We start from the raw sequence: 19,940 nt of genomic DNA, 5'->3' as shown, positions 1-19,940 counted from the left end.
AGTCCATGCAGGGCTATTGCCCTTTCTTCCCTACCATCATTTTAAAGTATTGAATGTACTTTGTGCAATTTTAGTGGAAGAACTATTAAATAGAATACATTTTTTACAATCAGAACTGGCTTTTTCCAAGCAAGTAGCTATATATGATATATAAAAAAAAGGTGTATTTATTATTTGTGTTAACCTCTCATGCTTTGTTCATCTTTATACTGTGTACATGTTCTATTTGTTATACTCGGGTTAATAAAGAAACTCGGACATTCCCATGGGAGAAAATAAACACACACACACACACACACACATTGTGGAAAGGAAACTAGACTAACAGTTGGTGGGGGAAGGGGCAACCTGGCAGGAAGGAAGTGCTAGTCACAAGACCCAACTGCCACTCCCAGCAGGAAGGAAGTGCTAGTCACAAGACCCAACTGCCACTCCCAGCAGGAAGGAAGTGGTAGTCACAAGACCCAACTGCCACTCCCAACAGGAAGGAAGTGGTAGTCACAAGACCCAACTGCTACTCCCAGTTGCCCCTTTCCCCACCAACTGTTAGTCTAGTTTCCTTTCCACAACATCCATGTCTGCACATCCATCCTGTACTCCAGTATCACTTGCTGGCCATCTATTAGAGATGTCCCTTCAGTATCTATAACCCAATATGCCCCATACAGAAGTTGTCCTTTTCACCTTTGATATCATTACCCAACATCACTATTTCAATTGGAGTCACTGATTAAGTCTTCCTTCTCCCTTAACACCATTAGGTCATTTGCCAAGTCTTGTTAATTCCATCTCTATATTATTTCATATTCATGGGGACTATCTGCACTCACCTGGTTATTTAATGCCCTGACCAAACAAGGATCCAGAAGGAGAGCTATAAGGTGACGTGTGTCAGGTGAACCAAATAGAGCATCACCATCACCTTCCTTCTGACCCCAGGGGAAATAATCCAGAATTCTGAGCATGCAAACACTGGCTCCTTGTCCAGTCCATACAGACATAATTGAGATGAGCAACCCTGGGAAGATTGCAGCCTCTTTCTTCACAAACACCGATTTCTATTAATGCACAAAGCCCCAATAATAGCCATGTCAGTCTCACTAAATCATTAGCTCTATAGTCATCATTCAATGGAGCAATGTCTTTGGATACAAAGCTAAGCCTTGAGCGACTCCAATGAAGGGGCAAGTCGACCAACCTAACTGAAGTAACTAAAGAAGAGTGCCAGGCATGTAAAACTACCACCATGACCTCCCTCCAGATCGTGATGAATACAACACCTGATCCTTAGGGCAAGAGTCCAAGTGGCCCCCAGATCACTATTCCTACTTCTAGACCTGCCACGAAAGCCACTGTTCTGGGAATCCACGCAGATGCAGATGGAAACTGGCAAATACTTCTGCAAGTGCTCTGGTTCCTACCTCCTCAGCAGCCACAATTACTGAAGACCCAGAAAAGGAACATCCTGGCCCCATTTAATGGTTCAACAGCAGAAATGGATATGGTTTTATTGGTGGAAATAACATTAAGAAGGGTTAAACTGCTTGATCACATGGGTCAAGGGGGATAGGATTGGGAATGTAGACTCTAAGAGATCACCCTGGTGCAAATATCAATAACATAAAAATAGGTCTTGATCAATGACATGTAAAACCCAGTGGAATTGCACATCGGCTATCAGAGGGGTTTGCGGGGAGGGGAGGGAAAGAACATGAATCTTGTAACTATGGAAAAATATTCTAAATTAAATAATTAATTAAAATATTCAAAAAGAAAAAAAGAAGGTTCATTGCCATCAGCTCTGCTGATGCTAGAACTGTGGTCATGGGCTTCTCTGCTTGACTGGCAGCTAAAACTTCCTATATGTGCTCTCTTCCTCTATTAAAAGGTGAACTCTCTGAGAGCAGGGACAGGGGTGGGTCTTGCCCAACTTAATTTATTTCTATATTTCTTAATTCTATTTTTATTTATTTCTTGATCTTCAGGCCAGATCAAGAGGCATTGATTCAGGATTTACTACAAGCCAAGTGCTATGTTAAGCACTGGAGATAAAAATAGAAACAAAGACAAAGACAGTCCTTGCCCTCAAATAGTTTAAATTCTTACAAGGGAAGATAAAGCATTAAAGGTAGTTGAAATTGTGTGTGCCTTGGGGGGGGGGGAGGGGGAGGGGGACAGATCTAGTGAAGGAAGTGACTCCTGAGATGGTTAAGTCTGGAGAATGTTTCTCTTTCTCACATAATAAGCCTTAATAAATGTTGTTTCATTCATCTATCACTTCTCAGAGGGCAACTTTTTATGGCTAATTAATTGGTCTAGTTACTTTCAGTATTTTTCTCCCCTCTTGGATTCACCCTCTTTTGAGTTATCAAGATAGTAAAAGATGCACATCTATTTTTCTCTTCTGCTCATGTTGCTCCATGTGGGTTAAAAAAAAATATATATATATATATATATATATATATATATAATAAAATAAATATAATGCTGCTACTTCACAGATTTTCACTTACTGCAGAGGGCCTCTGGAACATAACTCCCATGATAGGTGAGGGATCACTATGTATATAAATTTTAGAACATGAACTCTAGGGAGGTTTTTTTGTTTGTTTGTTTTTTGTCTTTTTCATTAAGTTACAACCCTCTAATCTTCTCTTTCTTTACTAATATTATCAGTTCTTGATTACTTTTAATCAACAGCATTGCCACACAATGTCAGTTGGGCTTCATTTTATTATTATCACCTTTTCTTTTTCAATCTCTACAAAAAAAAGGAACAGTTAGGTGGCACAGTGAATTGAGCCAGGCCTCTGCTCAAATCTGGCCTCAGACACTTCCCAGCTATGTGACCCTGGGCAAGTCACTTAACCCCCATTGTCTAGTCCTTACCACTCTTCTGCCTCGGAACCAATACACAGTGCTGATTTTAAGATAAGAAGTTAAAAAAAATCCTCAGCAAAAGACCTTGAATTTATTTATAGGATCAACACAGGCTTATACATCACTTATTATCCTGAAGGCAACTGATGGTACATTCTGATATTCTAGTTCAAACCAATGAAACTTTATACAAATCCAGATCTCTTTGTTGCTTGTTTAAGTGCCTCCTTAGTACAGGCTCCATAGCAACTGAACACAAACCTCTCCCATTTCTTAGTATGGATCCCTCCCCCCATTCCATACTCTTGGGGTGCAAATTAGCAAAGCACCAGAGCAGAGTCTAGAGGTTCTATTCTTATTGGGGCTGAAATCAAAACAATTTAGACAGATTCTTTGGGACCACAGTCTCAATCTTCACCCCAGCAGTAGAGACAAAAGTCCAGAAGGCCCATCCCAGAATAGTCTCATGAGGCCAAAAGCCAAAAGGAAGTTCTTTGGGTGTGGAGTTCTAGATGCTTCAGAATCCAAATGGAAGTTTGGTCCCATTTTGGCAGTCTACCATGGTAAACTCTCAAGTTTAGATAGATTTTGCAAGCTCCTAAACATGTGAATGTGCCATCAATTGTCTTCGGAGTAATAAGAAATCTATTATTATATATCCTATGTTGTTTCCACAGAGAAAATTTTTATACCCGTATCTTCCTCCTAGGACTCCACAGTCCTGGCATCAAATGTAAAGTGCTGAATAAGGAGGATGTAGTAGAGGCATGGAGAGAAACTAAGAGAACTTATAAACCAAAATGCAAGAAAATGCGAGATCCATCTGTCAATCAAAAGAAGAAATTTCCAAAATGGAATGTTCCCAGGAGTTGGCAGTTTGAGCTGACAGGGGGAGGGGACTAGGAGTCACTCTCTCTCTGGAGGTTGAAAAGCTGCCTGAAGTGGGGCTGACTTGGTTTTTGGGGTTCTCTGGCTCTGGGCAGTTGAAGTTGACAAGGAGGAAAACCTTGGCTTTTGAGTTGGTGGTCCATTTGAGAGTTGAGCTGGCCAGGAGAAACTGAGAGACTTTGAACTTTGTTTCTCTCTGGCGTTGAAGCTGAGAAAGGAGACAAGCCAGGCTGATCTTTAGAAGAAAAAAGATTTTGAACTGCTGTTATCCTCCATCTCCCTAACTGTCTTAGAGTCACAGTTTGTGACTTCCTCAAACCTTCCTAAAATTATCCCCGTAGTTTATGGAAATCCTCATTCCTCTTACCTCAGTTTCCCATCCTGTTATCACAATAAACCCCTTACCTGAGAAAGAAAAGTATTTTATAGTCTACTTAGGGGGGGAGGGAGGAAGCCAAAGGCTTCCAGAAGAGGGTGGTTAAGGGAGAGGTGAGGGACGAAGGAGTTTAGGAAATAGTTTGTCCATTAGCCATCAGTAGGGATCAGTAGGCAAACCCCAGAATATTCCCCAGAGTAGTTCCCCTCTGTACCAGCATCCCTGGGTGGCAGCATCCCTCAGCAATTCAGCAGCATCAGGTCCCCTTAGCAGTTCTCTCTAGTCACAAGCCAGAGAACAGCAGTCATTGCAGAAGAAACAATTCACCTCAGTTTACATTCTCTATTTCAACAAGTAATAATTTCTCTCAGTTTCCTTATTCTATTTCAAGGACCAGAATTAACTAGTCACAAAGTATTAAATTCATAATTAGCCTGGCTAGCTAAATGACAACAGAACATCTGAGTGTAGGGCTGGCTACCTATAGGGTGTGATTTCATGAGTTCCAAGAGAGCCCTAAGTTTCCCTACCCTTAACCCCATCCACTAATGGCCAAAATTGAATAATTAAGAGCTTTATCCTTTATTTATTTATCCTTTATCCTTATTTATTTCTTTGCTCAAATTCAAACTTTTTTTATTATATATACATTATAATATAATTATATATATAATTATAATATAATATGTATAATACATATAATATATAATATAATATATAATAATATAATATATTATATATATTATAAGACTTATTTCTTGCTCAAATGCAAACAACCAACTGGGAAGGTATCAGACTTAAAGGTAGCTTCAGTATGAATGTTATTTGAATCCTTTCTCAAGAGCTGAAAGGAATGAAAGGCTTCAACAGAGAGGAACAGGAATAGATATCTGAGGAAGAAAAGTACTAGATCAGCAGGAAAGGGTCCAGAATGGGGAAACTAAAGACTGACTTCACCTTCTTTACAATTATGTTCAGTTTTAATAATTATTTAGTGGGATAACATGAGATGAGTGAAAAAAGTAGACTGGAAATAGGGACCTGTTATCTCTATATGTGAATAAATGCATTTAGATATATTCGCCAAAAGCTAAACTTGCAGCCAGGAGCCTTGGGTTCCCATAGCAGATGGCATTTATTGGTGTCGCCAAGTATTTTCAGGCTTTTTGGAACCTTGCTTGTGTATCTGGTAAATAAAGAATTTGAATCAAATGATATCTAAGATCCCTTCCAGTGATGGCATTGTGAGGCTAGAAATATAGACGGTACTATTAAAAATACCAGCTACAAATATAGAAAATTGACCTATCACCACTTCTGAGGTTAAATTGACTTTAATCGTTTAAAAAAGGAAATTGTAACACCTACACCCTTAGAAATGCTTCTAATTATGATCATCCTAATAACTTACATTAATGTCATACAGTGGTTACAAAGCTCTTTTTACATATATTATCTCCTTTGATCTTCACAATTATCCAGAGAAATATAATTGTTCTCATTTTAGGGACTGAATACTTGAGGTTTAGAAAGATTAAATGACTTACTCAAGGTCACACAGCTAGCAAATGCCAGGGCTGGGACCTGAACCCAGGTTTTCTGACTTCTGTAGTCGAATGCTTTTCCCATCAGGTAAGACTATAGTCTTAAGAAAATCTGGTACCATTTCTTCCTGATGATACAGTACTCTTATAATGCTTAAGGGAAAAAAGTATATCTTTCAATTTAACAAGCATTTTAGACGTATTCTTAGTGCAATAATTCCACCTCTTTCACTTTTTTTCTAATTTATTTAGGACTGTTTTTTAGAAATTGAAGACCTTTGTTCCTTGCCTGTTATCATGTGAGACAAAGGGAATTATGGTATGAACGCTGGCATTTGGTTTGATTAATGAATAGCTATTAAATAAATGAACTACTTCCTGTTGAAAGATAATATTAATGAACATGTTTGGGCTTTATTAGAGTAAGGACATCACAAATTGTCCCTAATGGTGTCTCTTTCTCTGGCTCTCAGTTAAGATTTCTGCCCCAAGGCTCAATTATAAGGTGACAAGTACCAATTGTGGAGCACCATAACCCTTTAAACTCATCACTGTATTTACTCAAGTAATTAACCCCTTCAAATCCCCCCCCCCCCCCCCCCCGTAGAGAAAAGATTCCCTCCTCTGGCTTGAGGACCATTTACAGTTGGCACTTTGGAAATCTCTAGTTTGCCCCTGAATATTGTTTATACCAGAAGCCCTTTGTTACCCAGCAAATACAGAGGAACATCACTTCTAAAAACCACATCAGTTTCCCACAATGGGGCACTTGGCCAGGGATAACAGTGCTCCAGAAACACAAAAGGCTGAAAGAGCCTTTTAACCACATTCTAAAAAGCCTGCTAGAGCAAACACAGACTGAGTCACCAAATCTAATACTCCACAGAGGGAAAGGAAAAGGCAGAGTGCTCCTGGAGTTCTAGCGAGGCTTAGAACAAATGAGAGACGTTCTGCTGAAATTAGCAAGTATGGAATTCACTCCATGGAAAGATTTTCTGAGTTGTGACTCTAAGAAAGTTTAATAAATTCATGAGTGATAAGTGATCACATCAGTTAATCCATAATCATTCATCAAGGGTTTACTATGTGCCATCCCTGTTCTGAAGACAAAGATGAAAACAGTCAACTAACTTCAGAGAGATGATTTTCAGTTCAAGAAGATGGCATGTATATACAGAATTAGAGATATGTACAGATAATTTGGGGGGAGGCTCTAATAGCCTGGGTTCAAATAGGACCTCAGATATTTCCTAGCTGTAGGACCTGGGGCAAGTAATTTAACCCTATTTGCCTAGATAATTTAAAAAAAAAAAAGGTAGCTAGGTTGTTCAGTGGATTAAGAACAAGATACCAAAACCTGAATTTTAACAGTCAGTAGAAAACTAGAATTATGTACTGAATGTAAAACATTGGGTTTTCAGTTACATAAAAACAAAGCCAAACTGTAAATCAAATTAAAAACCAAAATAAGCTTTCCTAATGTTCCCCTATCTACTAGCATCCTGCTGTTTATAGTAGCAGCTTTAACTGGGAGTTTGACACTTTTCTTTGCACTTATGAAAAAAAAAAAGGAACTCAAGATCTATTTTAAATATCTCCATATACTCTAACAAAATAAGAGGTTAAAAGTAGCTACATCTTGCTATCTACAAGCATATTAATGGCTCCTTTTCTACTATCATTCTGTACTGAGAACTCTTGATATTTTGTTCCATTCATTTTACTTTCATTATGCAATGTTCACACTCATTACCACAGTATGTGCTTAAGCAAGAATTTTTGTTGTTGTTGTTATTAATGGGTTTACAAATGTTAGTATAATGACTCGTCAATGTTTATTTTCTTTTGTAAGCATCCCAGTTGTTATGTGAGGTCTGCTGAGCATGGCAAAGCCGTTTCTGCACACACTGTAAATCCAGAATGGGCACACTGGCGTGTTCTGCTAATTAGAATCTCTTTTGTGCCAAAGGGAAATTTCTACTATGGCATTAAAAAGCCATTTTTATGGCATGACATGAAAATCCACAAGTTGTGTTTATTTACTTAATTGAAGTAGAAGCAATGATGACACAGGCAGGGGTGGCAATTTTTTTAGTCTGGTTTTGAGGATAATTCTGTGTCATTCCAATATACTTGAGGGGTTGTGTGTGTATGTATATATATATATATATATATATATATACACATATATATGCATATACATATTTGTGTGTATATAGGAAAAAAATAGAAATGAGACATTTTCAGGATTCTTATTTTCCATAGAAGTTTACAAAATCTTTTGACATAAAGTAACTAGTATTTCCCAATTAAATATAAAATGATTTGGGGGTGAGAAGACAAATGATGAAATGTTTCAAGGGAAGCTCAAGTTGGAAAGGATTAACAAAGAAGAGAAAGAGGGACAATTGCCTCCAGGTTTGAAATTTCTTACAAATTCTGGAAACTAGATAATAGAGATGAGCCAGATTCTTCCTGAGGTCATGTCTGAGTGCCCAGGACTAGAGAGAACCCTGTAATCTTTGTTTCTTAGATGCACTTAAATATTTTTATCCTAACCAGCAATGTTTTCATGAAAACTATAACAAATAAAATAATGTAAAAGGGAATCCAATTTGATTTACTGGAAGCAAAGTCAGTGCCTAAATAGATTCCTCTTTCTTTTTCCCACTTTCACTTAAAAAAAAAGTAGAGGTACTGCATCATTATAGAAAGAAAGGAAGACAGTTCAAGCCTACAAATACTGACTAAATAACTATAGGCAGGCAAGTCATGCCTGGTTCAATGATCCAAAGAAAGTTAATTTATTGCTCTGCCTCTACAGGGCTAATTTTTATACTAGGAGAATTACAATGACAGAACTGAATTAGGTAACTATTGAGGTGGATTTCAAAGTTAGGAAATTTCTGAGACCAGATTTAAATCCAGGACCTTCTATCTTCAATACATTCTGCTTTATGGGAAAGACCTTCCCAAAAGGAAAAAAATGTTGTTATAGCTTAGGAAAGTTCTTTGAAGAAATTGAATTTTTATGTGTATATAACTTTATACACACAGACATATACTCTTTATTTTTGAAAACCTTACCTTCCATTAGAGTCAATTCTGAGTATTGCTTCCAAGGCAGAAGAGCGATAAGGGCTAAGCCATAGAAGGTAAGTGACTTGCCCACAGTCATATATTTAGGAAGTATCTGAGGCCAGATTTGAACTCTAGGACCTCTTGTCTTTAAGCTTGGTTCTCTCAATCCATTGATCCATCTCACTGCACCCACACACACACACTTATATTTTTAACTAGTTGTGAAATTGATGTTTTCAAAGCTGTAGAGGAATATCTGCTAATTACTAGAAGGAACTTCTAGATTTTTGAGTTCTAGTTCCTCATTCTACGAATGCAGCAGAGAAGTTAAACAATTTTGCCTGTTACAAAGTTTTAGTAAAGTTAGTATTTGAACACCATGTCTGATGACTTCAAATCCGGTAAACTTGCTCTTCTGTCTTAAGATTCTTCTCCAGATGTTGAGAAAGGGACATCAGAGCTGCACAGGGGCATTAGAGAGACAGAGATTTTATTTGATGATGAGATAAGAGATTTGACTAGATAACTATTGGTCAGAAAGAGAAAATCTGAGGCTTTCCGTGGATGGCAAACTCAGTATGTAGTCAGTATTAGGGTACAGAGATCAAAAAAGCTGATGGGAGCTTAAGAGTAAGTAGTACATCAAGTGAAATAGAAAGTTTTAAATAAGAAATTGATTTTCTCACTGCGTTCTCATCAGACTAGAGAGTAGATATTATGGCCAGTTCTGGGCATTGCATTTTGGAAGTTTCCAGGGGAAAGGTACAAGACCTTGTTGAAAAGATCATAGGATGGGCATCCTTTCTCAGATGCCAACATATATCAGATAGTCTCTAGGTGGGGCATGATAGCTACTTTAAGTATCTTTAATAGTTGACAGGGAAGATGTTTTATACTTGTTCTGCTGGGCTCCAAGGGGCAGAACCAGGAACAAGGAGGTAGAAATTACAAAGAGGAAAATTTTAGCTTGTATTTAGGAAAAACTTCCTAAAAATTAGAGTTATCTTTAAGAGAAAGGGACTGCTTTGGAAGTACTATGCTTCTTATTAGAAGTCTTCAATGGAAATGCAGAGGACTACTTGTTGGCTATATTGTAGAAGAGATTACTGTTTAGGTACTGGTTGGAGTAGATGATTTCTGAGGCTCATTCCAAATCTACTTGTAACTACTTACATTACTATAAAAGGATAATAATGAAAGTATATGAATAATGTCAAGGTATGGTTTATCTAGTAAATAATGGCCCTTTAAAAGGCATGGGATGGTAGTTATTAGTTGTCATAGCACTATAAAAAAGCTCCTAGTTTAAAAAATGTGTGTGCATATATATATATACATATATATATACACATATATATTCCATAGGTGTGTGTTTGTGTATACACACATACATATTCTGTGTTTAAAATGTTAGCAACAAGGGGCAGCTTGGTGGCTCAGTAAATGGAGAGTCAGATCTAGAGATGGGAAGTCCTGGGTTCAAATTTGACCTCAGACTAGATGTGCAACCCTGGCTACTCCTCATGGCCTAGCTCTTCCTATTCTTCTGCCTTGGAACCAATACAGAGTTTTGATTCTAAGACGGAAGGCAAGGTTGGAAAAAAAAAAGTAAGAACCAAAAGGGTAGCTCTCCTCCATGACTTTATAACCTATAGAGATAGAGAGCACCATGACCATACTTAAGTTTCTCTTTAGAATCAATTACTAATTTTCCCAAAGATTTATCTAAATTCTCCTAGAATTTGTATTTTATTCCTAGAAAATATCTTTCTAAATTACTCTGCAATACATATTTTTTAAAAAATGGTCCTATAACTATCTTCCAGCTTGAAAGGGATCTCCCTTAATTCAAACATTCAACAAATATTTATCACCTACTATATGCAGAATAATGTGGAAGTCATTTGTTGTCAAGAGTTTACAATGTAGTAACGTATAAAACATACAAAGAGCAATAATAGAAGGAAGAATGTGATTTGGGAACAAAATTCAAAGAGTTAAGTTGAGTGGTAGAGAAATTCTACATGAAAAGAGTGGAGGGATAGAGAAGATAGGCTTCATGGGGGAAATTGTATTGGAGCTTGAAATTTAAAAATCAGCCAGGGAGGCAAGGGCCTACTCTAAAGTCAGTGTTAATAGAATGAACAAATACCACAGAGATGAGTAAAAATTTGGGCAGCACTGAAGCTACTTTGGCTATTGCATACATGCCATGGAATAGCTTAGAAAGTTTGGTTGGAGCCAATTAGTAGATTTTCTTGCCTAACTAGCAATTACAATGCTAGACATCCACCTGATTCTCAATAAGAACCAGGTTTTAGGAAATTGCAATCAGACTATAAAATACTCCAACCAATGCCAGAGGGAATGCTTAGGGAAAGTGCCAAGCTCTCTCTGCTTCTCTAAAGAGCTGGCAACCTTTGGTTTCCAGTCTGACCTTTTTGGGTGGCAACACTCTTCTTGTTAGTCTAAAGAGTGTGTTTGGTGTGCATTTATCCCAGTAGAAGAGCTCTGACTTTCTATTCCACAGAAAAATCCCATTTCTCTTTCTGAATCCGTAGCATATCAATGAAGAACCTTAATTGTGTGAACATAGTTAATGTGACATCTGCTATGCAGGCAACCAGACAAGCATGAATGCTGTGTAGAATAGAGTTTGGATTTTGTTTTTTACTTTAAAGCATAGACTAGAAAGAATGAAATAATCAGAACTATATTAAAAAAAAAAGTTTCCGAAGCTTTTTGGCAGTCTTTAACCAATCTACAAATACAGAAAAATTCTAGGACAGTTTAAGAAGTATGGGATCACTCAACCAAAGCAGCGGCCACTGTCCCCAGTGCCAATTGTGCAGCCTCTGCAATGTAATGGCTACAATAGACTTTGGCCTGTGGAAGAAGGCTATTAGGCTCAAGGGCAGGCCAAGGCATGGACAGTTGCAATTCTGGCTGCCAATCTTTGAAACTCCCACAGCCCCTGCCCTTCTGTAGCCGTGTCTCAGCAAATTTCCCAACGCTCCCTTCCCTCTTCCTTCTGTTTTTTCCCCCTATTTTAGCCTTAAAGGGCAGGACTCATGACCCATTGAACAGGAACACATCTAACAGATAACCTGTTTCACTTGAATGACAGGTAATATTGTAATAAATATCATACAGATTGCCCTGGAAGTTACTAGGAGACTTGCGTTCCAGCCTTAACTCCATTATTACTGAACCAATACATAAGTCACTTAACCCCTTTTCCCCAAATAATTGGATAAAGTTATTAGGTCTTTAAGGACCAGATGGTAAATTCTAATTAGTTATATAAACTGTAAAGGATAATTTTTAGCATTGTGACTTAAAGTCTAAATTAATTTGGTCACCAGGGAAAATCCCAAATTAAAAAAAAAAGTCAGCTGGAAATTATGGTGATTTTAATTAATATAGAGAGAAGGAATTAAGGAGAAGAGAGAGAGGAAAGAGTTAATTTAAACTGCTCTGGCTCAGGCTAAGCCAGGCAGGAGTTAAAGGCCTTGGCCAAAGTGTCCTCCCTGAGCCCAAGTGAAAGGAAGTCAGTCTTACCCAAGTCACCACAAGACTGTCTCAAGGAAGCTGTCTGATGGAGCTCCTCCAGGCTGAGTTCCTCACCTGAACTCAACTGTATGTCTGGTCTGAATCTCAACTTTTCATTCTCTTTTATAGACCTTTCACTCATGTCTCCTCCTCTAAATTTTCACATCTACCAATCACAGCAGATGCTTTTCTCCAGGACTGCCCATTCTTTATTTCTCACCTTCTTTGGTTAGATTTTCTCCAGGACTGTCCACTCTTTATCTTTTGAGCTTCTTCACACTTTAAGTTCACCTTTTGTTAGTTACTTGACCTTTCTGTGATTAATTTAACCTTTATAGTTACTTAACATCTTTTTGTATTAGATCTAAAAATAGACTTAGTTTAACAGTTCTAGCTTTATTATAAGGTGAAAACCAAGTACCTTCATTGTTCAATCAGGAGATTACAACTTTATCTTCCCCTAAAATATGTCTAAGTAGAGTGGAGTAATGTAAAGTACTACAAGACATTCCTGCTTCTGTTAAAGAGAGTCTTCATTGTTATAATCAGGGAATAGCTAAATCAGATCTTCTAAAGTATGGTCTGAGTAGGGTGGAGTAGTTTTCAAATTCACAGAACTAATAGAAAATGAAGAATCTGAAAAAAGCTCTTACATATAACAAGTAGTTCCTCTTATAATTTGAATTATACTTCGACTAATAAATCTTCCCTTCTCCCCCTCCTCCCCAAAGGTACATGTGAGCCCAGTGTCTCTGAAAATTCTCATTTTTATTTATTAGTACAGCTTATTTAATGTATACTATTCTACTAAGTACATTGGAAATGATGGGAAAAAAAACTACTGATAATTACATAGTGCTTATATATTTAAAATCTGTAAAACACTTTTATTATTCCATTTATCCTTAAAATGACTGTAGAAATGGTAATTCCAGGAATCATTCCCATTTGACAGATGAGAAAAGTGAGATAGATAAAATGATTGAACCATGGTCACATACTTAAGGTGGAAGAGGGAACCTGAGGTTTCCTCTGATTCCAAGGTGAACACTTAAAAAAAATTAATACAACACTATCTCTCCAGACCAAGTGTGATTACAATTCACAATGCATCATTTGAATGGTTGAATCTAAGCATATCTATTTTTATGGTAGACATAAAAATCTAAATAGAATGTGTGATGCACAGTTTAGAATAGATGGCATTATGACTTCCAGATTTATTTCTTAAGAACCAATTTAGACCAAGTATTGAAACAATTTGTTTTGATGATCTATTTCCAACTTGAATATAAGAAACTTTCTCTTCTCTTCAGAGGATGCTAAATGACTAATGTTTTGTTAAACTTTTTTCTTAAAGAAAATTCCAGCTTGGTCTATTTCCCCTTTTTATATAGACAGCAGATAGGACAATTTTATCCTAAGACACAAAGCAAAAGGCAATAGGAAGAATGCTAGATTTAGAATCAGGGATCTCAGGTCAAATTCTGAATCATCTGTAAAATGAAGAGATAAGACTAGATGCTATGAACCCTTTGAAACTTAAGTCTATCAGGCTATAGTTTATGACTATCAATCCACTGCAGTAATTTTTAATGACAGTTTAGGAGAAGAGGAATTATTGGAACTCATATGTGAATATTCTCCCCCAATGCCTTCATAAATATTTATTACATCTATTCATTCAAGGAAATGATGATCTGTAATAAAGTGTAAATACTGTTAAACATTTTTACAACCTTAGGTGCAAAATATGTACTGGACAACTAATGAGCAGTGTTCTATTAAGCTTTTACTATATTTAGTTTTCTTAAAAAGGACAGATTTGCCTCATGCTATATCTATAAAATAAAGTCATATGATAATTATGCTATAATTCACTATATGATTCCAAGTTGATACCAGAAACTCATTTGTAAATAGTTATAGGAATTTTAATTTCACACAGAATGAAGGAATAAGGGAAAAAAAACTTTCTGTAAAGCATACTAAACTTTGACATTTCCTTTCTCCAAAGAAACTTACTGTGATTCACTTAGAAAAAAAATTTCTTCCTTATTAGTTATAATTTATGTCACAAAAATCAAAGCTCCAATCAGTCTTCAGATTTAATCTAGAGACAAATGTTAGGACTTAACATCTGGATCCTTCCACTTCTAGAATCTACATCCTTTGTCTCTGATATTGATGGGAAATGGAAGTTCTTCAGGAAAACCCAAATTCTAAAAGTTTGGTTTGTATCTAGCAAGTTACACAAAGCTTATCACTGCGCATTAAGCAGGAATGGGGGGGAACTATACAAACTAGATGCCATTTCCTATAACTTTCCAAATGAAATCCATGAATAAAACACTCAAAAGATATTAAGTTGACTTAAAAGAAGGGAATTATCTTGAAGATGTCCATAACATTCTGAGCACTGCTCTGGGGGCATTAATTCATCTAATTTTGATGGGAATGATCCAGATTGAAAAATAAGACCTAATTTCAAGAACTAGAAATATTTTTGTCACTGTTTCTTTCTTTTAGATAATCTAACCTGAAAAACCTAAAAATATTTCTTGACAATGATTACATTTCTAGGGAAAGCACATATCCAAAAGAAAAGTTACCTAAAGGTCTCAATTCATTTAAATTTTAGATATCATAATTTTTATAGTACATAGCAAGATGCCTTGTTTATATTTTAATTAAATTATTTATAAATAAATGCAAGCTTGTTCCTCCTCAAACTCTCTAGGAACTAAAGAACAAATTAAACTATCCCAGCTTGTATACAGACAAAGAGGGAGAAAAAGAATCATTAATATATTTATTATTTCTTTGCCTTTTTATTCCCCTCAGTAGTTTTTAGAACTTGAATCTTTTATCACCTGCCTTCCCATCATCTATTTTACCATCTTTTCACAAATTTTCTACATTGTTCCCTCCCACTGATAAATTCTCAACTTTCCAAAATCAGATGGCTTTTTAAAATAACAAAAATATTCTAAATCTTCCTTTGATTGGGTAGATTTTTAAATTTAAGTTATTCCAGTTATTTTATCCAGCAATATTAACTTTAAAATAGTGCATACAAAGCCTTTTTGAAGCATTGCTTTATCTGTTTCCCTGAGTAACTGACAGTTTTTTTTAAAAGCCTTTTTTAGTCTATGTGAGATCATTATTTTCATAGTTGTACAAAGTAAATTTTCAAAGTTACAAAAGTTCAATAAGTTACTTGCTTTCTTCAGGGGAAAAAAAAGGAAATGCTATACATACATATCTTATTTGAAAAATGAAAAATGGTTCTGCTTGTTCTCAACAAGTACATGTTTATTCTGTAAATTTCAAAGTTTCTGTGAAATTTAGAAAGGTAATAACTTACACTTGTCTCACCTTTCTCCTAACCTTATCCTGCCCCAGAAAAAGTCCAATTTTAGGTAAACATATAACATAATCAAAAAAGACCTTGTTTTGGAGAAAAATGCTATTATGTTTTTGAGTCTCCAATGAATTCCTATAACAAGGGCTATTCAAGAGACATAGCAATGTTTTCAATATCATGTAGGGCAGTGATTCTTCATTTCTTTATTTATCATAGACTACCTATGGCAGTCTGTTAAAACCTATGGATGTCTTCTCAGAATTATATTTTTAAATGGACAAAATAAAAGACACAGGATTATAAAGGAAACCAGTTATGTTGAAATAGTTGTTAAAGGATTTTTTTTAAAGTTCACAGGACCTGCAGTAAGTATGCCTGATGAAGAAAGGTTCCTCTATCATGGATTAAAAAAAAAAAAAGACCTCCAAAGGTGGAGAAGATCATATTATCACTCTATCATCAGAATGTTCTGTTCATATTAGAAGGTCTCTAATAAATATGAATTAATGATGTCAGAAGAAATTGAAGAATTCACTGTTAATGAAATGTTCATTTTAGTCACTAATCCTCAGGATTGACCAACTGAAACATTATATTAAAATTCAACCCATTTTTGAGTAGAAATGTGGAAGAAAAACATGATTTAACGATTTATCACTTGTTTATATGGGTATAGGATTTGGAGGTTTTGATTTTGAAAGATTATTCTATACAGAAAGGAATAATAGGGGAAAGAGACAACATGAATCACGTAACCTTGGAAAAATACTTAAAAATAAATAAATTTTAAAAATAAGAATAAGAAAATTATTTTAACCCATTTTTATTAAGCACCTACTACAAATGAAGCAATTGAGATACAAATTTGAGCCCCCCTAGAAAATGTTCTGTTTTAAATCTTGTGATTCCCCAAAAGATGAGCAGTTGGTGATCTCTAAAACAAAAATAATGACAATAACAGCTCTTTGACTTATAATCATAATGATCCTAGATAATCTTGTGTTGGAACAAAGGTATAGATAGACTGATTTAGCCAAGGTCACATAACCAGCAAGGCTATAAGGCTATAAATTATTTGCTATTTAGAAGGGGGAAGAAAGGGTGAAACCTAATTTAAATGAGAAAAGAATACTAGAGAAATAAATCATAAGGAAAGATTTATATCTAAAAGGTTTTCCCTCATAAAAATTAGGCTTACCACTTTTAGAAACATTAGAAAATCAAAATATCCTTTTATTTCTTCTCTGTTTATACTTTGGCATTTTAATAACATTATGTAGAGTATTCTCTCAATTAAAACAAGCAGTTTAAAGGCTAATTAACAGAGATTTCATTAATCCTGAAAATAGTCTTATTTCTGGAAGTTCTAAATAAGGCAATTTTCAGAATATATATTTGTATAATAATCAGGAACAAGCCACAGGTCGGGCTCTGTGTGAAATTCCAAGAACTACATGCTTGTCAGTCTAACAAGTGTCTAACATACAATATGCATCAATAGGGATGATAAAACCTGTACGATTCTTTGCAAAGGATTACTTTGAGGAAAGCGCTCTGTAAAGCCTTCACTGGGACAGCCTGTTTTGTGGAAAGTGTTGGGCTTGGGGTCGGGACACCTGGTCCCTCTGCCAAGTCACTGGAACATCAGATCATAATTTATTGCAGAAAGAAGATGTGGAGATCTAGTCTGATTTCCTTATTTTACAGATGAGGAAACTGAGGCCTAAAGAGATTAAATGATTTGCCCACAGTCACACACAGGCTGACTGAAATGGATTTAAACTCAGGTCTTCCTGACTCCTAGCCCAAGGCAAATTGTTAAACTGAATCTCTTTGCTCAGGAGTCAAATATGTCACAGTTTCAGTATCAAAGTCATTTTTATTTCTTAAATTGTGGCATTATTAAATGTGATTTGTGACAACATTTTGGGAAAGTATTACTTTTTTTTATAGAGGAAAAACAAGGGAGGCCATTCTGGGGTTCTGCCTCTCTTTCTTTCTTTACCCTGGAATTCAATCCATGGCCAGGGTAGCCTGTAGTGTTTTGAGAACAATGGGATGGGACCTGATGTCTGTATCGACAAGACCTAGCATTGTGTCAGGCACACAGTCAGCACTTAACATGAGCTTCATCAATTACAATATTACTGTGATGTCACAGCATAGCATGGCGGTGACTCTGGGTCCTTAAAGGCTATGCAACTGGAAGGGAAACTCTAAAAGGTCCTCAAGATGGAAAGGCTTTAAAAGCAGAGCCCCAGTGAGACAGTCTAAGTTGGGAGAGGATCACTGTCAGGCCTGACAGCAAAGAACTGAAAATTTGGGCTACAGAAACCCTGGAAGATTATCTCAGTTAGAATATATTCAGTATGAGGATGAAAACCTACATTGAAGTGCTGAACTTAATATAAAATATATTATTCTCTATATATTCTATATTCTGCTGTATATTTTTATTTTGTATTTTTCTATATTCTATTTATTTTGTTCTTCATTTATTTTATATTTTTCTATATTCTATTTTATATTTTTCTATATATAGAACATGGAATATAGAAAAATAAAAAAATTTTATCAGGGAGAAATCATAACACTAACTTACATCTTATGCCTGTTAAGCTAGATAACAAATGATCCTGCAAACAAATCTCTCCTGGTCTATACATGTATCATCTGAGACCATCTTTTGGGCAGGACTTTAGATTTCATAGACGAATGAGAAAATCCCTTCTACCAACACAGATCAAGAACTATTCTATTGACTTACCTAGGGCACTGAGCCAGAAGAAAAGGTTGAACCAAAGGTCTTCCTTATTCCTTCCTTCCTATCTTCTTCCCTCCCTTGCCACCTTCCTTCCTTCCTTCTTTCCTTTCTTCCTTCCTTCCTTCCTTCCCTTCCTCTCTTCTTCTCTCCCTCCCCTCCTTCCTTCCTTCCTTCCTTCCTTCCTTCCTTCCTTCCTTCCTTCCTTCCTTCCTTCCTTCCTTCATCCCTTTCTTCCTTCCCCCTCTCTCTCCCTCTCTGTCTCTCTCCCCATCCCACCCTCCATCTTAGAATCAATACTATGTATTGATTCCAAGGCAGAAGAGCAGTAAGGGCTAGTTAGGCAATGTGGGTTAAGTGACTTGCCCAGGGTCACATAGCTAGAAAATGTCTGAGGCCAGATTTGAACCTTTACCTAACTAGTAGGTTACATCTCTAGCTATTTATCATTTATGGTCATGACATTGATATAAGTGGTTAATACTCAAATAAAACTGCTAAGAAACCAGTTTAAAATAAGAATTTACATTATATTAATTTAAGAAGTTAATATCTGTAACAGCACAAAGTAGACAAACACAGTTAATGATCAAAAACTCAACAATCTCATTTCTGGCAAAGTATAGAAAAATTCCCATGACCCAAATCAGTGGGATTAAGAGTTTCATTTGCCTTAAAAACTTAACAAAGAAAGGAACTAAATATTTGATAAGCAATTAATTAGATACCATAAGTTGTTTTGATCATCTCCATCTATAGAAGTTAAATTCTAATTTCCAAAAGTTCAGTGACTAATCCATGACAAATAATTTATCAATTAACAGAATAGATTTTAATTTTTAAACAGGATATATAGTATATGGGAGGTTAGTAGAAGATTTTAATACATGGGGATCAGAAATAATAATTGAAGATAAACACAAAATACAGACCGAACAACTAATTCCATCCAAAACTCAAACAAAAATAAGACAAAAGCATTTTTCAAACACCAAATATGTATCATTTCTTCCCCCCACTAACTCAATGTTAACACCAAAGAAAGTTTTGTTAGTCATTGAATGAAAAGTTCAGAGCAAAGCTTTCTTTACCACAATGAAATCATCTAAGTCAACACAACATTTTAAAGTTTTGAGACCTGAAAGATTTTTGCTGTCTAATAGCCCCTGATCAGCAAAGCAAAGTGAAAAATGATTTATTGACAATACTTATTCCTTACTGACAGGCATAACTATGAAATTGCAATGTTCATTCATCCATAATGCAATTTAATGAGAGGGCAAATGACATTCCAAAGAGATGTTGCGTAGTATTGGTATTAAATACAAAACATAAGGTTACTCATGTCAAAAATAGCTTAAGTGCATGCATTTTGGGGGGTTTTAGGAGTTCTAGGGTGAAAAACACTTATTTCAAAAGAGGCAGTAACATATGAAACCAATACTATGAAATTAAACTTTTCCAAAACATTTTTTTCCCCCAAAGGTTGCC

The 19,940-nt window shown here is 35.8% G+C and overlaps 1 protein-coding gene across 1 annotated transcript in view; it reads right to left on the bottom strand.

The window, feature by feature from the left end:
• The window catches only part of NECTIN3 (nectin cell adhesion molecule 3), a 203,227-nt gene that overhangs the window by 86,931 nt on the left and 96,356 nt on the right, over positions 1 to 19,940 (bottom strand). The window lies entirely within an intron of this gene.

Source organism: Monodelphis domestica, chromosome 4 (genome assembly GCF_027887165.1).
Source record: "Monodelphis domestica isolate mMonDom1 chromosome 4, mMonDom1.pri, whole genome shotgun sequence".
Taxonomy (NCBI): Eukaryota; Metazoa; Chordata; class Mammalia; order Didelphimorphia; family Didelphidae; genus Monodelphis; species Monodelphis domestica.
Note: the sequence above shows the minus strand (reverse complement) of the source record. Positions and strands in the feature narration are given on the sequence as shown.